The sequence below is a fragment of the Balearica regulorum genome, chromosome 2 (genome assembly GCF_011004875.1).
Source record: "Balearica regulorum gibbericeps isolate bBalReg1 chromosome 2, bBalReg1.pri, whole genome shotgun sequence".
Lineage (NCBI taxonomy): Eukaryota > Metazoa > Chordata > Aves > Gruiformes > Gruidae > Balearica > Balearica regulorum.
This window is the reverse complement of record NC_046185.1, coordinates 13,473,986-13,491,970: the sequence shown is the minus strand read 5'-3', so window position 1 is coordinate 13,491,970 and position 17,985 is coordinate 13,473,986. Positions and strand designations below refer to the sequence as shown.

Genomic DNA, 17,985 nt, shown 5'->3' with positions numbered 1-17,985 from the left:
ACACATGCACTCGCCGGCGCTGCCGCCCCGGCCGCTCGCACCCAACTTTTCCTCCCGCAAAAAAAACTGTTGGGATCCCGGGACTCCGGCGGGGGCCGGGAGCAGAGGGGGAGGGCAGGGGAGAGCGCCGGGGAGAGGGAGCCGGGAGGGTTGTTAGGGGTGGGCTTTTAATTTATTTAGATATATTTTTAATTTTTCGCCATGCAGTCTCCTTTCCCCCAGTCCTCCTCGCCGCTTTCCGTCGCCTCCCGATCGCAAGTTTGGGTGAAGGGAGGAAAGCAGGAGGGGAGGAGGAAGGGGGGGGGAGGAAAAAACATGTCTACGTTTGTCTATGTCGACATCAGCAACACAAAATATGGCGTCCGCTTTCGACAGGGCGTTACGTAGAGGCGAGCAGGGTGATTTTGTCAGTGCGGTCTTTAAAAAGGAGCCGCTGGCTTCCAGGGAGGGGAGGGGGGGGAAAAGCCGCCCGGGGGTGCTGCAGGCACAGGAGGGGCCGGGGCGCCGCCGCCGCCACGCGTGGCTCCGCGCCCGCGGCCGGACTTGGCAGCGGTTTCTCCTGGTTTAATTTTTTATTAATTTCCGCCCCCCCCGCCTCCCCTCCTTGTCTGCTCCCCCGTGACGCCGTGGCGCGGGGGGTCGCTGCCTCCTGCCCCGCCGCTGCCGGTAACAGCGGAGAGTGGCGGAGCGGGCGGGCGGCTCCGCGGCGGGGCAGAGCCGGGCGCCCCGCTCCATCCCTCCTTCAGCCTCCGCGAAAGTCTGTGCCTTCCTGTGGCGTTTTATTTTCCCCGGGATGGGGAGATTTGGGGAAATTCGGCCCTTGGCACGTTGCATCTACTTTTTTTTATTTCAGGAGGGGTGACTTTCCCTTTTGTTTTAGCTGGTTTCCGAAGCCATCACCCAACTGTCTCCTTTTTTTTTTTCCCCTTCTCTCTCTTCATTCTGGAATGAGAGAGACAGCAAAAGACACAGATTTTTCTCCCGTCTTTGCTAGGAGTAAAACTCGGAGTTGGGATGTGCCCGCCTGGCTTTGGGGGATCCCTCTGCCCGGCTCTTTCCTGAGCCCTTTTGTTTGCCTTGCGCCTGTGAATCTCTCCGTAGGGAGAGAGCCGGGGGGGGGCGGTGGGGACACACGGCTCTGATGTCCTCTCCCTTTGGGCTCCCTGGGCACCTCTCTGATGGAGGGTCCCCATCCTCTCAAGGCAGGTGCTGATCTTAAACCTCAGGAGGTTGTGAGGGCTCTGCCGTGCAGGGGAGCTCAGCAAAAGTTTTGGGTCAGAAGGTGGAGAGCAGAAGTGGGAAGAGCATCCAAAGAAGTAGGAAAGGGAGGGAAGAGAAGGACTCTTGCTGGGGGGGGGGGGGGGAAGTGTCTTGGCATTCGGGATTGCTGGGTGTCAGCACCTCCTGCCAGCTGGGTCCGAGGCGGTAGTGCTGGGAGCAAGCAGGCAGGGCTGGCGGAGCGTGCAGTGCCTGGTGGGGCTGCACCTCTGGCAGCACCAGGGTCTCCCTCAGCAAGGCCGGGCTCGCAGCGTAAGGCTGTCAGCTAGGCAAAACTGACCTGTCTTGATTTTTTTTTGTCCCACTTTGATTCAGATGCACAGGTGTCAAGATCCCAGTTCAGGAAGGGATTTTAGCACATCCTTTAGTGGAGCAATGATGGTCATCCCAAAAAAACTTACACCTTTCCAAATTGGAGCTGAGAACTGAAACGTCAAATGCCTCAACGTAATTCTTTTACAGCGAGTGATGGTAAATCATTACCGTTCTCTGCTTCGTCATCCAGCTCACCTACAAATAATCCACATGTAGTTGGTCAATAAGTTGTCTTTTTGTAAAAAACAGCTACAGATTAAACTTTGTGCAGGTTTTGTCTCTCCTGGCTGGGGCTGGGATAGTTGTGCAGGCGCAGGTGTGACTAGCGGGGATCTGGTGTCTCTAGCAGAAACCTCTTGCATGGAGCCTTACTGGGAAATTGCACGTGAAGTAACACGGTTGTGTGCTGCCGTAGAGTAATTTTGTTGTTTAAGAGGTATCTGTGATAGAAGTGCTTTGCCAGTGTAAGACATTCCTGTCCTGGTGAAGCCTTTCTAATGTAGATGTGGTTTCAGTCTGTTGTATGAACTTAGCAGCTCTTTGAAACACAGAATTGCAAATTGATCTCCGGGTGAGGGAAAGCAAGGTACTGGCCAGCAATCAGAGAGAATATAAATGCTAAAAAGCGTGTGCATTTTTAAAGTTGTTAGCCGGTCTTTATTTTACTTCGGCAGTCGTGTGCGTGTTTATCCCCTTCCAGGCTTCTGCAGAAATGAATGGCCAAGAGCTCTCCCGTGTTCGTCCTCTCTTCTTGTACCTGTGATGAACTCAGTGCCGGAAAGCGCCTATAGATGTGCATAGCTCAGTTATCAACCCAAAGCCCATGTCATCTCTCACCATCATAAAATGACATTTTTCCTGCCTGCCCACCCCAAAAGTTCTCTTGTCAAGAGTTTTGTCGCACAGGACATCTCTGCTGTCAGTGTTCGAAAGGAGCATGCTCCTTCCAACCGCTTTATCTCAAAGTACCGCTTTTTTTTTTCCCTTTTACCCTAGTTACAATCTACAGTTTCTAGATAGTGTCTGTAAAATCAATAATCAGCTCTATGAGACAGCCCGAGTTGGCAGCATCACATTTTGTTTCTTTTTTGTTTGTTTGTTTGGGGGGGGAGTTTTATTGTGTTTTTATTAAAAGTCAAAAAAAACCCCTAACATTAAATATAGCAAAGTTACTTGCTGCTTTTTACATTTTCAAACCAGTTTCAAACTGCTGCAGGCTGGAGTGAGAACGCAGCAGGTTTTGCTCATCCTTATACAAGATGAAGATTTTAATGCCAGGCATGACATCACTGTATTTGCATGTGCGACATCTTTGGGTTTTATTCCTTTTAGCTTTGCTCTAACTTGGATGATCCTCAGCGATATTATTTGGAGTCTCTTCTGGTTGGGATGTTTTGACACATGTCTAAATTATTTTCCTGTGTGTCCACTTAAGGAATGAAAACATCCACTGAAAATAAATCAAAATAGTATTTTGATTAGACTTTGTTTAGAAAGGGACAGCGTCACAACTGAATTCCCTGAGATTTTAGCATGGTTGTCAGGTTGCAGGAAAGCTGCGTTTGCTTTTTGTGTGGAGAGGGCGTAATTGCAGTTTTGACTTTCTTTCAAGTGTGAGGATAATTCAGCAAGTGTGTTCGTTCCCTAAAAGTTGTTGCAAACTGAAGGTCGTAACAGGCACATCTGCGTGATGGTATCTGTTCATATAGAAAGTAAGTAATAAACAAAAGTAGGTATTAAAATTATCTATAAAGGCTTTAACTTAAAGCCATTGAAGTAATCGCCGGTCTTCTGTCAAGGTGTGTTTGCATGTGTCACCTCAGCTGGAACTAACATTTGTTGTGTTGGTTTATTTTATCAACCCTTCAAAAATAGGTCTGAACTTTACTGGACGTCATGGTACGGTTCATTTCCAGGGTAGCAATAAGTTTGGGGGTTTTTCTATAAAAGCTAAAAGAGCCGTATATTTCCAGAATGTTAGAAATAGTTTTCACAGAGGGTAATATTTCAGAGTTTGGTTTCCACAGTTGTGGCAAAATGGGAATGAAGTGAATCAGAACCTTGGAAGATGAAGGGAAGAGAGGTCAGTTCCAGCCTTGCCATCCGGAGGCAGTTCAGAGATGAAAAACCCCTTCCTCCCCAAAACCACCATGCCTTTGCCAGTCAAAAGTGTTGTTTGATTGATTGTTCTGTTTTTTAAAAAGATGCACTTTGGGTTTTTGGAAAAAAAAGAAAAAAAAGCCGTGAGTTTGAATTTAAGACAGTGCACTTGGCAAACTTTTCCCTGTAACCGTAGAGACCCAAAACCTGTTTCTAAAGTGAAAACTGAATTTTCCATAAGCTGGGTTTACGTAAAATGGCCAGTATTGTAAGTCTGCTGGTGAAACTGGGAGATCCGGTCAAACTGAGGGAGACGTGTGAAGTGATTTTGTGTATTTAGCACTGAAGAAGCCTCAGATGGCTGTTTTTTGTTGGCTGTTTTTTGTTAGCGAGCAGCAGGAGAGCGACACAGGCAAGCAGAGCAGGTTTTGGCATTGGTAACCAGGAGGGGACTTTAAAAAAGTCCTCCTGGGGGGTTTTATTGTGGTAGCTGAGCACATAGGTTATGGTGCAACATCCCCTTGAATTTGCAGATGCGACTGCACGTGCCCGAGCTGCCTGCGGCAGGCGATGCCCTGAGCGGGGCTGGCGATGGGAAGGCTCGTGTCGGCGCTTGGCAGAGGGGAGCGTTTGCCATCTGGAGGGCTGACGAAAAAGGGAGGAAGGGTCGGGAAGCAAATGTCGAAGAAGGTGATCTGTAACGCCTGCGTGGTTAGAAATCGCACGTCGGGAGAGGAGGGGGGAGGATTTCAGCAGGTTTTGACAACCTTTTGCGTGTTGGCCCAGTGCGCAGGGTACGTGCTGTGTGGTGAAAGCGGGGCACGTGCGAGGAATTCAATGGCACTCTGGCAACGAGCCTCCCCAGCTACATCTACACTTTATGTCTTCTCCAGGTTGTGGCCCCCGGGCAGACTTGTCAGCAAAGCGAAACCTGCTAACTACTTGCTTGCCTCTCAAATTAAGTTTTGCAGATGTTTTGGGAGGAATTTGCAGAATCCCACCCCCATAGGCTACAGGTTAAGCAGGGCTGTGGTCCAGGCTCACCCTTGGGATCACTTGCTGTCTGCACCATTCACAAGCTCTGAAGTGATGTAGGTCTCCATCTCGTGCTGCCCTTTGTCTCGCAGCTGGGGGAAGCCTGCTGCTGCCCACCCCACGGGGCTCTGGTTTGAAGGGCAGCCCCAGCATCCATAGGTCCATGGAAGGGTTTGAATTGAAAAGGACCTTTAAAGATCATCTTACCCAGCATCCCCTGCGATGGGCAGGGACATCTTGCACTAGATCAGGTTGCCCAAAGCCCCATCTAACCTGACCTTGAAGACTGCCAACGATGGAGCATCCACAGCTTCACTGGGCAACCTGTTCCAGTTTCTCACCACCCTCATCATAAAAAATTTCTTCCTTATGCCCAATCTAAACCAACCCTCTTTCAATTTAAAACCATTGCCCCATGTCCCATCAGTACAGGCCTTGGTAAAAAGTGAGCACAGATATATTTCAGACTATTTAATATCTCATTACACAGGGTACCCAGAGCCTAGGAGTGCACGAGTGCTTGGTGGGGTCAGCATCCCACGACTACGCCAAGAACTTGTTCCTTGGGTGAATTTGTTGGTTGTGGGTTTATCCTCCCAACCCTGCATGATCAGTTTGATAAGCGACATTAGCAAAAATAGGTGTAACGGCCTTTCTGCTCACGGGTTTTGCCAGCACAGGTACATCAGTGACGTGTCCTGCCCTGCGCTGATACAACCGCATGGTAGGCGTTAGTGGTACAGACCTGACATGAGATGCTCCCGTGCTAAGATGTCTGCTGTCACGTGCTCGTTCCGTTCTTGATGTCTGCACATCAACGCTTCTCTCTGGGAAACCCTTTCTACTGCTTGAGTTAAGCCCAGTCCTCCCTGTAGGCGCAGGCGTTGGAGGCTCCGGGCCACAGGAGCGGGCGCATCCTGGCCCAAACACAAGGGGCTCAGCACATCGCAGAGTTTCCTCCAGACTGGTATTATCTGATCATGGCATAGTTCAGTTCACTTGGGAGATTCCTCCACAGCCTGAAATTCATCTTCCATCCTGGAAGAATGTGGCAAAGCTGAAAAATGAAGTTATTTCCCTTGTGTTACTTCACTCGCTGTCCCCTCAGCTGTGGCTTTGCACAGAAACAATCTTGGTGAGAAGCAAATCTCTGCTTCACTCCATCCTTTCTTAAGGGAGGTATATATATGTATATAGTATTACTTTTTGACTTGCAGCATTTCAGTGGTGTGATTTACGGTGTGGTCCCAGTTGGCACCACTGGAGGGGACGATTAAATTCATGTGAGCAGAGAGACGGGTGGGACGGGAACTTCTCACACTGGTTTCTGTGCCCCATCACAGGCCTGAAATCTTAGTTTTCCTTCCCTTTTTTTTCCCCATTCTTCCTGTCCTGACCTTATTTCCCTTCTAAATACCAAATATTTTTTTTAAACTTGCAGCCTCAAATTACCTGTCAATTTTGGCTTCTCTTTTGTCGTTAGTTGTCTGTTGTTCCCGTAGTTTTCTACTAAGTGTTAAAGCTGCATATTTCACTTGCTGGAGCTTAAAACAAAACAAAACCCCCAAACCAACAAATGTAAAGAGATTTTCTCACTTGTTTTGAGTCAATGACGATAACTAAGGAAGCCTCAAGTTCAGGGTTATTTAACCGCTTGACCAGTCTGGTGAGTGGAGGAAGAAGCCCTGTGAGCAAGGCTGTATAGGGAAAAATGTGATTCCTTTCTTTTTTAACAGAGTCGTCTTGTTTGTGGGGTTTTTTTTAAATAGCACCCGAAAAAAGCAGGTTCTGAGCTGCTGCTAAAGGCACCCTCAGAGGCGTTTAATAAAATACCAGTATTTCTCAGGAACGCAGTGCCCCTTCCCATGTCTCCGACACATGTGTTCCTTTTTCTCACTCTCCAAGCTTTGGACTTTTTTTTAAAAAAATATTTCTAAACCTAATTTCATGCTTATTTGTTTCAGTTACTTTATGTTACATTTCACTCAGATAGCAGAAGTGGGAAAATGCTTGTTCTTTTTTTTTGAATCTTACTTGCAAGAAGAAAATCCCAGAGTGAACAGCTGGAGGTAGTAAGTTCTGTTGGATTTCAAAGAGTGCCGGGACAGAGGCCCTGGGAAGCGACGCGGGGAGGTTTTGCATCCTCTCACGCCGGGGGAAGCCGGTACGAAGCAGACAGCGCCGGCATCTCCGAGCTTTGCTGCTGGGCTGGCAGAGCACTGCTGATTCACTCTTGCACGAAATAAAGGAAAGTCCTGATGGTTCTGGCCTGAAGCGTTTGTGAGGAGAAGCCTTTCCCACCCCTCTTCCTCTCTCCATGCCTCCCACCTCTAAAGCAAATATGTTTTGTTGTTGGTATTTTTTTTTTCCAGCGTCATCTTCAGCCTGAACTGTCAGGCACTGCAGGGAGTTTCTCCTTGTCTTTTGTCTCTCCAGAAACCGATGTATTTAAATGATACGCTGGGAGCACACTGCTGTTACAGACTTCGGTGCTTGCCGCCTTCTGGGCTTCAGTACAGTTTCCATGAAAATTGTGGAAGGTGGGGTTATCCCAGAGGATCGTGGCATCCCCCTGAAGCTGACTAAACATTCTGTGTTTTTCAAAAGAGGTTCCCCTTCCTGGTCTTCTGAGAAGAGTAGTGTTGGGTCGGACCTGTTTGCTTCCACGTGATTGAAAGGCGAGGAAGTTGTTTGAATGCTCGGCTCCCTCCTGGGGAGAGCGCTCCGTCGCCTGGCTGGGTGTCCACGTGGCTGTTGTTGCTTCCACGCCTGCTGAGACAACTGCTGCACCAACACCCTCCTTTTGCTCAGCCAAAGGTGCTTACAGAGTCCTTCATCACTCATTTATTAACTTGTCACTGTCCAGCATCCCCACGGCATCTCTTGCAGCCTGTCACGTTTATGATGCTACTTTTCATTACCATCATGTAATGCTTGGTACCGGGATGAGTCACGACCTCGCAGTTGCAGATTTTGGGGATCTGTTCCTCATCTCTCAGGACTGGGCAGCCAGGTTTTTTTTTTCAGGCTCTGAGAGCCAGAAGCCCTTTTACCTGGGCTGTAACCTAAGGCACACGTCTCCCCAACCTGTGCTCAGGTACAAGTATCTTGCCCGGGAATCCACAGCTCCACTGTGTTTTGAGGGTTAGGTTTAGTTTTCTTTGAGAAGCCAGCAGTGATAAGATGCTGAAAAAGCCTCGTATGGGGTTTTTGAACCAGGGAAAGTCCCCGGCGCAGCTGTGCCAAGCTGCCAGCTGCAGGGGCTGGTGGCCGCTGAGGACCTGCAGGATTTTGCTCAGCAGCTGCAGGTGGGAATGTGGTGATGAGCAAATTGTCGTCCGTAGGGAATTTCGGAGGAAACTGCTGCCTTAGGGAGCCTTTGCTTCCCTACATCTGCCTGGGATCCTCCAGCATAAGGAAGGAATACGCTCCTTCATGTGTATTTTAAAGCAATTAGAGTGACAAGGAAGAACGGTACATTTAGAGGGAACTGTTTTCTTAACTGCTTTTGTCTTGGCATCTTCTCTTTCTTTAGAGTCAGAGCATCCTCACAATTTTGCTATTGCTAAAACAGCTTTTACAGGACACCCCTTCTCGGCATATCTGTCAGCATCCCATCTGTGGGCCTTGTGTTATGTCGGGGGGATAGAGGTGATTTGGGAAATACTGCTCAAGGCAAACACAAGTTTCAAAATCCACAGTTAATCAGATACAGGAAAAAAAAATGTTAGCTCTCTAAAGTATTTTGCTTTCAAGCCTAAATATACTTGAAGTGCCTTAAATTCTGTTTGCTTGTCCTGTTATCCTGGATCTTAGCCTTTATAAGTACCTTATTATCATGTTTTACCTTATTTTTATATGTTTACCCTCCGTGCGTGTGTCAGAGCCAGGAGAGGAGTGTCACAAGATATTACTTACACTGAAAAGAGTTTGTACGTAGGGATGATCTGAGCTCCGGCCCCGTCTCTTCTCCAGCAGCAGCTCAGAGCGCCAAGTCAGTGGATTTAAAGTTAATCTCCTGAAATGTGAACTCCTTTTTGTTTGCTTTACTCTTGCTTCTTGGCGAGCAGCGAACAGTCTTGTTCTCCCTGCAAAGTGCTTGAGAGTGGGTGCTTTTAGCCTCGGGGTCTGCAGCTCTGGGGTACGGGGGATGACCAGGCACTGGCACATCCCTTGCCAGCTGGCTCAGATTCCCTGCTGAGCCCTCTGCACTTCTCCCACAAAATTTCCAGGGGACTTAAATATGGGTGGGTTTTTTTTTTAAAAAAAAAAAAAGCCTCAAACCCCTGTCCGCACCTTGTCCTCAGTTTAGGAGGAAGTACGTTGTTCAGATCATGTTTTGCATTTTTTATTTCTTTACGGTACCCTCTTCCTTCGCCTCTTCCTCCTCCTGTCTGTTCCCACCCTGCCGTCGCTTCGGAGGGCTCTGTCCATGTCCCAGCAGGGAGCCTGGCGCAGCAGGGTGCTCGCAGGGCAGGGGAGGCTCCTTTCCATCCGCAGGGAAAGAGCTTTGTGGTGCTTGATGGAGTGCTTTGAAATGTGCTGCTAAATGTGAAGTGCCTCCTGAAAAGTGTGCAAGGTACGTTGCAAGGAGAGTATCGGATATTTAAAATTAGAACTGCTGTATCCCAAAATTGGTGGTGATGTGGTAGCCAGTATGCGGTACTGTAAGGCAAAGGATTTGTGGCTGTTTGTAAGCTGCTTTACTTACAGAAGGTAGCGGGCAGTGAGTGGAGATGAGGATTGCCACCCGGTCTCTGCCACGCTTTTAACTTCTCTTTGGGATACTTTATGTGCAGCAGTCTGACGTGTAGTTTGGTGCGTTTTGGAAATGGTGTGTTTGCACAGGAAATCCGTGTGTAGCGAACTGCTGAATTCATACCAGAGCCTTCTCTCTATATCAGTTTCTGCAGCCAAAGTTGGAATTTGATCATATTTTTCTGCTAGCTGCCTTGGACTTAATGCGTCCTTTCCTATTTGCCTCTCGCTGGCACAAGCAGTACCTTGTGGTAGGTGCAGCTCTCACAGGACCATTCACACTGGCTCGTGTTTTCATCTAACATGCTTTTGTTATTTTGTTCATGCCTGTGCAGATGGGGGGTTTATTTGTTCCTTCCCCTCCTTGTCCTCGCCTTTTTACTGAATCTCACGGTGGAGGCTGCTGCCATGTGTCACAAGGTCACTGTCACGTTGGGTTTGGTTTGTGCATGTAGGCACTGCCATAGCAGCTCCTTTGCCGAGCTTGTGGCATAGATCGGCTGGGAGACCCTTCTGCTCAAATTCGTGGTTGCTGGTCTGCACAGCAGCAGAGAAAAACTGTGATGTGCTACCCTTCATTATTGGTCTCTTACAACGTAGAGATACTCATCTTGAAACACTGTTCACCTTTTGCTGTGGCCTCTTGGCTTGGTCAGGGTTGCAGCTGGATTAATTTTTGGCTAGTGCATGAATGGCCCTCGTCCCTGTGCTGTGTTTTAAAATCAGTAAAAAGTACTCGAAAAGTTAGAAACAGCAAGCTTAACACACACTTAGTACTGAAACTTTTACAATGTAGCTAGAAGAGGAGGAAAAATATCAAGGATCTTGTTATTTTTACTTTTTTTTTAATGAAAGAGAAAACTAATTGGAAGCTGATTAAGAAACATTTGAAGTTGGGTAGGTTTTTTTGGTCATTGAACTCTTTTTTTTGACTTGTCTGCGGTTTTAATATATCCGTTCTTAAATTATGTAAAATAGATGGTATTAGGGTGAGGAACAGCCCAATGCACATCTAGGTTTGGCAAAGTTCTTCATACTTGAAGTTTCATCCTTAATGTGATTTAAATAGTTTAAGGTATTAAAGTCTTTAAATCAAGGTTTATAATGACTTTTAGATGCTCCCCACTTAAAGCATGAAGGAATCTTACATGCTGTGGGTTTTAAAAAGAAGCACTGTACTTTCATTCATTGGTAATTATGTACTTTATTATTAAGTCCAAGTAGTAATTTTTTTTTTTTTCAAAGCATGTTTGGCAAATGATAGCTTTTAATCAAATTACAGAATAAAATAATTACTTGAAATTTAACATAATAAACTTCTTCTAGAGGTCTTAATGCAGTGAGGACCTATTAAGGTCACCTTTGATCTGCATTGAAAGTAGGCAGGCAGAGTCTTGTTTGAAGGCAAGCAAAACCAAGGACCAATTTTGTTAAAAACTGGAAGACATCATCCAGGAGGTGTTTGGCTGGATCATCCCAGGAGGTGTTTGGCTGGAAGCCCATTGTTTAGATGAGAGTAGGATGTTGATAAAGAAGTTTTTTGTCTCTTCATTGAGTACCTGCAGATAGATTAGGCAAGTCCTAGTTAATTATTTAACAAAGGACCCAATGCTGCAGTTGCCTTTGTCTCCTGCACTACTTATCAGCTCTGGTTTGGAGGGTGGAATTAAGGCTGTAACTTTGAAATGAAGCTTTTCTTTTCCTTCTTCCCAAAGAATTCAAGGCTCTTGACTGCCAGCTCTGAGCATTACAGCCCAAAAAGATGAAGTGCAACCTTTTGCACTCTGCGCTGAGTACACTTAAGGGAGATACTCAGGTTGCATCCAAACCCCACTCCATTCATGGCCTTGCTGTTGAAGATGGGTCTGTGCTGTCCCTATCTGCGTGGGGGTCTTCAGGGAGTCTCTCTGCTACCAATCCTTGCTTTTTCTGCAGACCTCTATCAGTTGTCCAGCAGAAAAAGCTTCATCTGTGACAGACCAGATGTGATGTGAGCTGATATCCAGGAGACTGAGTATCCTGGGAGCAGTGGGACCAACACAGACCACTTGACTGGTGAGGTTGAATTCCTGTGTGCACTAGGAGAGGTGTCAGACTAACTCCGCATCTTCTCCCCTTCGTGGCACTGGTGCTGGGGATCTCTCCTCCACAGCCTGTTTTTGTGAGACTGGTAGGAAGTTACTGTCTTCAAGGTTTTCACCTCTGTCAAATGTGACAGACATTAGTCGGCAAGTTAAAAAAAAAAGTAGCAGTGGGATTGATAGACCCACATACAAACGTGGAGGCAGCCAGAAACCCACCTCACAAATCTCTTAAAAATCAGTGATACCGGCAGGGATAAAAGAAGGAAATGAGAGTTTGGCAATTGCCAAAAAGAGTTTGGCAATGTCCAAATTTCTACCCAGTTCTTGCCACCCACCTTTCATCTTGCCCCTGCCCGGGCTGTAGGGCTGGAGTTGCTCCTGGCAGCGTGGCTGGCAGGCAGCAGCGGCGTGGTGCCTTTCCTCGGTAAAGCTCCCGGCAAGTGGAGTTACCAAAAGGTGATGGCCGAGGGACACTGCGTGCTTTCCCAGCTGCAAACATACAGACAAAGCAGTGCCAGTTCGGAGGTATGAAAGAGTAAGTACAGCAAAAATACCTTTTCACCCAAGCCCTCGCTGCACATGAGGCTAAAATCGCAGGAGCTGTTGTTTGAAGTTGGCTGCCTAATTGTATTGAGAATTTGGCTTTCAAGGTGCAGCTTTGAACAAGCAGTGAGACCTTTAAAAGGCCCAAACCCCCACTCTTTGCACTTTACATACGTATGACTACAGGGTGTGCACACACATGCCTGCACGCATGTATTGCGTGATCCTACCTGGGTAAGTCTTTGGGACATTGCCCTTGTGTTTTAGTAAGACGCAGCACTGAGGCCTTTTCACTCCCGCAGATGTGCCTGAAGCGTCAGGATGGTGGGTTCAGACCCTTTGCAGCAGTCTCCATCCCTGCTGGGTGACAGCAGCAGGGCAGGCGGGGCAGGTGCGGTTCTGCCAGAGGTCCTGTGATCAGCTCCTGGGTCTTGCCATGATGGGGAGGATTTGATAAAAGGATCAAGCCGTTCCTTCGCATTATCACACTGTAGTGAATGGGCAAACACTGCTGTTCTCATCTTGCCTTTACCTCTGAGATCACCAGCAGCTGCTTCATTAACTATTAATGGCCTGCTCATTAATGCTGTAAAGGCTAGGACCAATCTTGCAAATTTTCTGGACTCTTCCCCTGAAATATTTATGACTTGTTCGCTGTGCAAAAGGGCAAGAGCAACAGCAGAGAACATGCCTTCAAGTTTTGTTGAGCATTATTAAAGAGCTCATGAATATGAAGAAGCTGGCAGCTTTCTTCTCTCTTTTTTTTTTTTTTTTTTTGGCTTTCCAGGCTTGTGCTCCGCATCTGGCTGTAGGGATCGAATGGACCGGTGGTTCCCTGAAGCATCAGCGGCTCAGTTGGTCCCTTGGTGAGCCGTTACTCCAGACAGCCCCCTGTAACATGTCAGATTCATAACCAGACTAACCTAGTCCAGTCTTCTGTCTTCGTAGCAGAGTCTTGGCTGCTGATCTGTAGCTCCTGTAGTGCTTTCCTTTGCATGGTGCTCTACAAGCACCAAGGTGTAAACGATACCTGCAGGGGAGGTTTTATTACACTTGTTTAACAGATGGGGAAACTGAGGCACAAAAGTTGAACAATTTGCATGAAGCTGAACAATGGAACAGCCACTAAAGGATGGAAATGGTTTTGCCCAAAACTGTAATGCTACTTTTGATAAAAATCTGGTTAGTGTGAAAGAGGGGGACGCTCACCAAGCCTCATCTGAAGCCATTGCTACAAGTCATTCCCATCCCATCCCTACATGACTGCAGAGAGGAGTACTGAGTAGTGCTTTCCCTGGGAACGTGCCAGTTGTTTGAGCTTCCTCCAGTACCAGGAAGCAGCAGGCTAGCTATTTTTCCCCTCCATCCAGATTTTGGAGATAAAATTGTGTTCTTCCCATCACTTACATCTATCAGCAATAAAGAGTCTGTCCGCTAAATCCTGACTGCAGCTCAGCTGGTGATGCACCAGGCAGATTAAAATCTATATTTCTTTCCCACAGCCATCTGCAGAGCAAATGCTAGTGTAAATACATGTGGGAGGGTTTTTTTGGTAAAGTTGGGAGATGTGCTTTAAAGAGAACAGGTATGACTTCAGAAGTGAGGACCAGTCTGTACAAAGTTTAACATCTTTTCCATGTGCAGCTGGCCTTTAGAGTAGAAAGGCTCCTGCGTGCTGGGAAGATGTAGGGTGTGTCAGGAATGACCAGCCTTTAATGTTGTTCAGCTTCTGGACTTGCAGATAGTGCCGGGGTGGGGCCAGGTGACAGAATAGATCTGTATCAGGAGCATTCCCTGGTACAACTTTCTCATGATTATGTCTTACAGAGTGTGAATATTTTATCCCATATCATATCAAGTTACAAGGGATACTTGGTTTCTCTCTTGGAGCTGTTCCTTTTAGCTGATGGAGCGAAGTCATGACAGATCCAGGGTAGAATTTCAAAACCCTGTCCTTCACTGAAGTGCTGTTTAAGGGTTTATCTTAACACCTTAATTTTATACTGTTACAAAGTGAAGAGCCTACTCAGATAACCTGGTGGTAGCCACAACGTAGTGATAGAACACAGTCATATTGTGCCCCGTATGACTGCAGCAGGCCCTGATGGGACTCCATTGTCAGATTGATCTCCAGGAATATCCCGGCAGCGTGATGAATGCCATCTGGTTTTGCCCTCAAAACTAGCGTAAGTGTCTCTGGGGAAGACTTCTGGGACTCTGCTGCTGCAAGAATAGCAACCAGATCTTGAGCGACTCTTGTCACTCTTTATTGAAGCAACTCCTCCGAAAGCTGGAAAATGAGTAGATGCAGGAATCAAGTCCTTGTCCCTTGGCTGGTGCAGCTCTTCCAGTGACAGATGCAGTGAAGGCTGCAGAGCAGATCTTCGTTGGGTTTTTAGTTACCAATGGTGCTGTTAACCTCTCCACCTGCAGAGCTGTTCTCTTCCTTGTGGAAGATCTGCCCCCTCATCACACCAAGGGCATGAAGCTCCACCTAAGTTTTGGGAGCCCTTTCCTTGCTTCTTCCTTGGCAGTTAGAAAGAGTCTGCCCAAAACAGACCTTATTCCCCCTCTCTAAATTTGGGGTTGAATCATAGGTGAGGGATGTTGTAAAATCTCTGTTCCTCAGCACAGGGAAGACCAGTGCTGGGGGCTGTGTCCTGTTCCTGCTAAGGGCCCCAGTGACCACGTGTCAATGAGGTGAGAAAATACAGCAATGATTAATATTTCCAGTAAGTAGAAACTTACTGTATCCATGAAATAACTGGAAGATGAAGGGTTCCCTGTAGAAATATCAACTTTCGGTTCTTGGTGTCGTAACATGAACTGAAAGAGCTGCCGGCAGCCAGAGAAATTCCAGATGCATGCCGCTCAGCTGTGGGTTATGTTTCCAAGGAAAAAGCATGTCTGTTTGCACTCTTGGGCAGATTCCTGATTTCAGCACTTTTGGACTGAGGACTGGACTGCGGACTGCAACTCATTATTCATTTTCCTTTTCTGACAGTGTATTCTTGTCATGTCTGTCAAAATAAAAATGATTACTCACATTTATGAATAGTGGTTTCTAAAGCCTAGCCTTTAAAGTGATGTCTTGGCATCTGAGTGATCAGTGGGGTAGCAGTAGTTCACTGGGACTTGTGGGTCTCTAGCATTTTCAGTAGAAATCAGCTGTTCATTATCTATATCCATGTTTGCCTGGTGTCCCTGGGGGGTACCCAGGTTTGGAAGTGTTAGCTTAAATTTTCATGCACATTTAGATTAGTGGGTACTCCAGCCAGCAGCAGCTTTGGTTCATTGTAAATTCTGACTCAGGAAAATGTTACCTAAGCCTAAAATTAAGAGGACAAAAAGACAAAACCAGTTTTATAGTTCATGGGTAGAAATGGGGGAACAGGTCAGCCAGCCAAATAATATGGTTCCTGGTTGAGTCTGGGATGAAGCTGTCCTGCAAGACCTGCTAAACTTGTCCTTTTCAGAAGAGTTTAATCATCCTTTGAGATTGTGTTTCTCGTTTTTGCTACGGATGCTGGTTTTATATTGTGCTTGCCTTGGCTTAAGGAGTACAACGTCACCTTGCGACTGCCATGCTTGCATAGGTGGGTCCTTCTGCACTAACGTGATGTGACAGGGCCCAAAACAGTGCTCATCTAGAGCTTACGTATCAATGAAAACTGTCCTGTCAGGCTTTTTATAAAACCATTTATTTTACGGCATTGGCATCTTGACTCTTGACAGCATCCGATGGTCCCCACCTCCAGTGGACTGAGCAGCTCTGCATGGAAAGGCACAAAGCCTGAATTCCATACTACAATGCAGGTTGTAACGTATGCTGGGAAGTTAGCTCATATCTCGCCACCTTCTGAACATAGCTTGGGGTTAAGCCATGCCCACGCTACAGACTTCTGCCAGTAAAGCTGTACTGGCCAAAAAGCGTGGAGAGGTGCAATACCCGAGTGGCGTGGCCGTGCTGGCACAGCCCCGAGGCACGGTGTGCATCGGCTGGGGAAGCCGCCCTTTCTCCAGCCTGCGAGGGACTTGTGCTGGGCTCTTGTAGACCAGGGCTTCGCTGCGGTAGCCTGATCTGCCATATAGGGTTTTGACGAGGTTACGTGGGTGTTCGTCTGCTGCTGGAGTGCTTCTGGGGTCTTCGTTCCTGTAAATTTTTAAAGGGGTGTTTTCAGATGCTCCTCAGTAAAAGAGAAGTGAAAGGTGCATTTTAATGTTGCAGGTCTTCTCTCATTGTCCTTCTTTGGGGGGTGGTTCTGGTGTTCCCCCCACACTCCGGAGCTGGGCACGGCAGCTGTTATTCTAGCTATGTGCCATCTAATGCTGGATAATGTTGCAAGATCCAAAAATAAAAAGTGGAAAAATATGCAGACGAAGGAAGCAAGGCACAACTTCACCTCTTGGGCAGAGCAGCTCCCTTCCCTCTTCCTAGCCCAGCTTAAGCCCCGAGTCTCGAAAGGCAGGTAACTCCATTGGGTTTTTACCACCTACTCTGTCTTTCCACATTGTTTTAATCCTGGCTCCCTTCAAGAGCTTATGTTGTAACACTGCTACTTATAGGTCCTTTGGTGAAATACTGCTCCTCTCTTCCACCTCAGCCTTTTAGAGTTACACATTTCTATGCTCGAGAAAAACACTTCAAGGTCATTCCCAGCCTTGTTGGAGAAGCAGAGAGTGGTTTATTGGTTCTTACTTAATCCCATCTCTGTTAAAATACAAGCACCTGATATCTGCTTGCATATTTTCCATCCCAGTGTTTGTGATACAGAAGAGTTTCATTACAAGAATTAGGTGTAGAAGCACTGAGGAATAAAAATGGGTTACACGAGGTCAGGTGGAGAATTGAAACCTCCTCTCCCATAGCCTGGCTGGGACTATACCATCTTGACTCTGCTTTTCCTTAGGTGCACCCGTGTCCCTGGATTATGAGTTGCTACCTGGATAGCTCAGCTTCTCAGTACAGTATAGGATGCACAGATTTCTGAACAGGTTCCTAAGGATGTGCCAGCTGAGCACCACGGATGGCGAAGGCAACGTCAGACCTGCAAGTCTGTTATTTATCTATTTGCTTGTATGTTTGAAGTTGCTGCCTTTGCCAAAACTGGTGCAATCATTCGGTCTATTGGAATTGCCCGACTAAGTCTCAGATCAGATCAAAGTCTATTGAGATGTAATTATCAGCAAGAAAGCATCAAAATTGCCAACTGGGCCTCCATGAGGAATGTGGGTTCTGACCTGAAACAAATACGTGAAAGGCTGTGACTTTGGCTTGGTTTTCTCCCAAAATAAGAATGGATAGTGTCTCATCTTTTGTAACAGTCTTTTCTGCCCCTTCCAGTGAAACCTGGCATTTTTCCTTCCTGAAAGGGGACCCAGAAAATGTTTTTGCTAGAGCAGGGTCCAGTCAGGATGCAAACATGCTGTGGAGGAGCTGAGCTTGGAATGTTACTGCTTTCCAGCAAGTTTCATATATATATATATATATATGCCAGTTCTCTTCATAGCATAGAGAGCAAGGATGCCCAGCGTCCCAGGGCATGAAGCTCTCATGCTTAGCCTGTTCCAGTAGATCCCAGGAGATGGGACCTCAGTGTAATGTCCTTAGTTACATCTCCATTCCCCGTTCCCCCTCTTCCATGCTCTTCCTGCAGCTGGGAACTCGCTGTAGGAATTCATACTGGCATCCCAACATTCAAAACCAACACTTGCTATTTTTACCTGTTTATTGGGGTTTTTTTTGGAAACAAAATGCTAAAGACAAATAAACAAGTCAATAAGCAAAGCATTTAAATGAATGTGCAGTCATTATAACTGATATCAGGGCAAAGGAATGCGAACGGGCCAGTCTGTGGCTTGATGCTTTTAG

At 46.9% G+C, this 17,985-nt stretch overlaps 1 protein-coding gene across 6 annotated transcripts in view; it reads left to right on the top strand.

The window, feature by feature from the left end:
• ZHX2 (zinc fingers and homeoboxes 2) overlaps positions 1-17,985 on the top strand; it is an 80,202-nt gene that overhangs the window by 1,787 nt on the left and 60,430 nt on the right. The window lies entirely within an intron of this gene.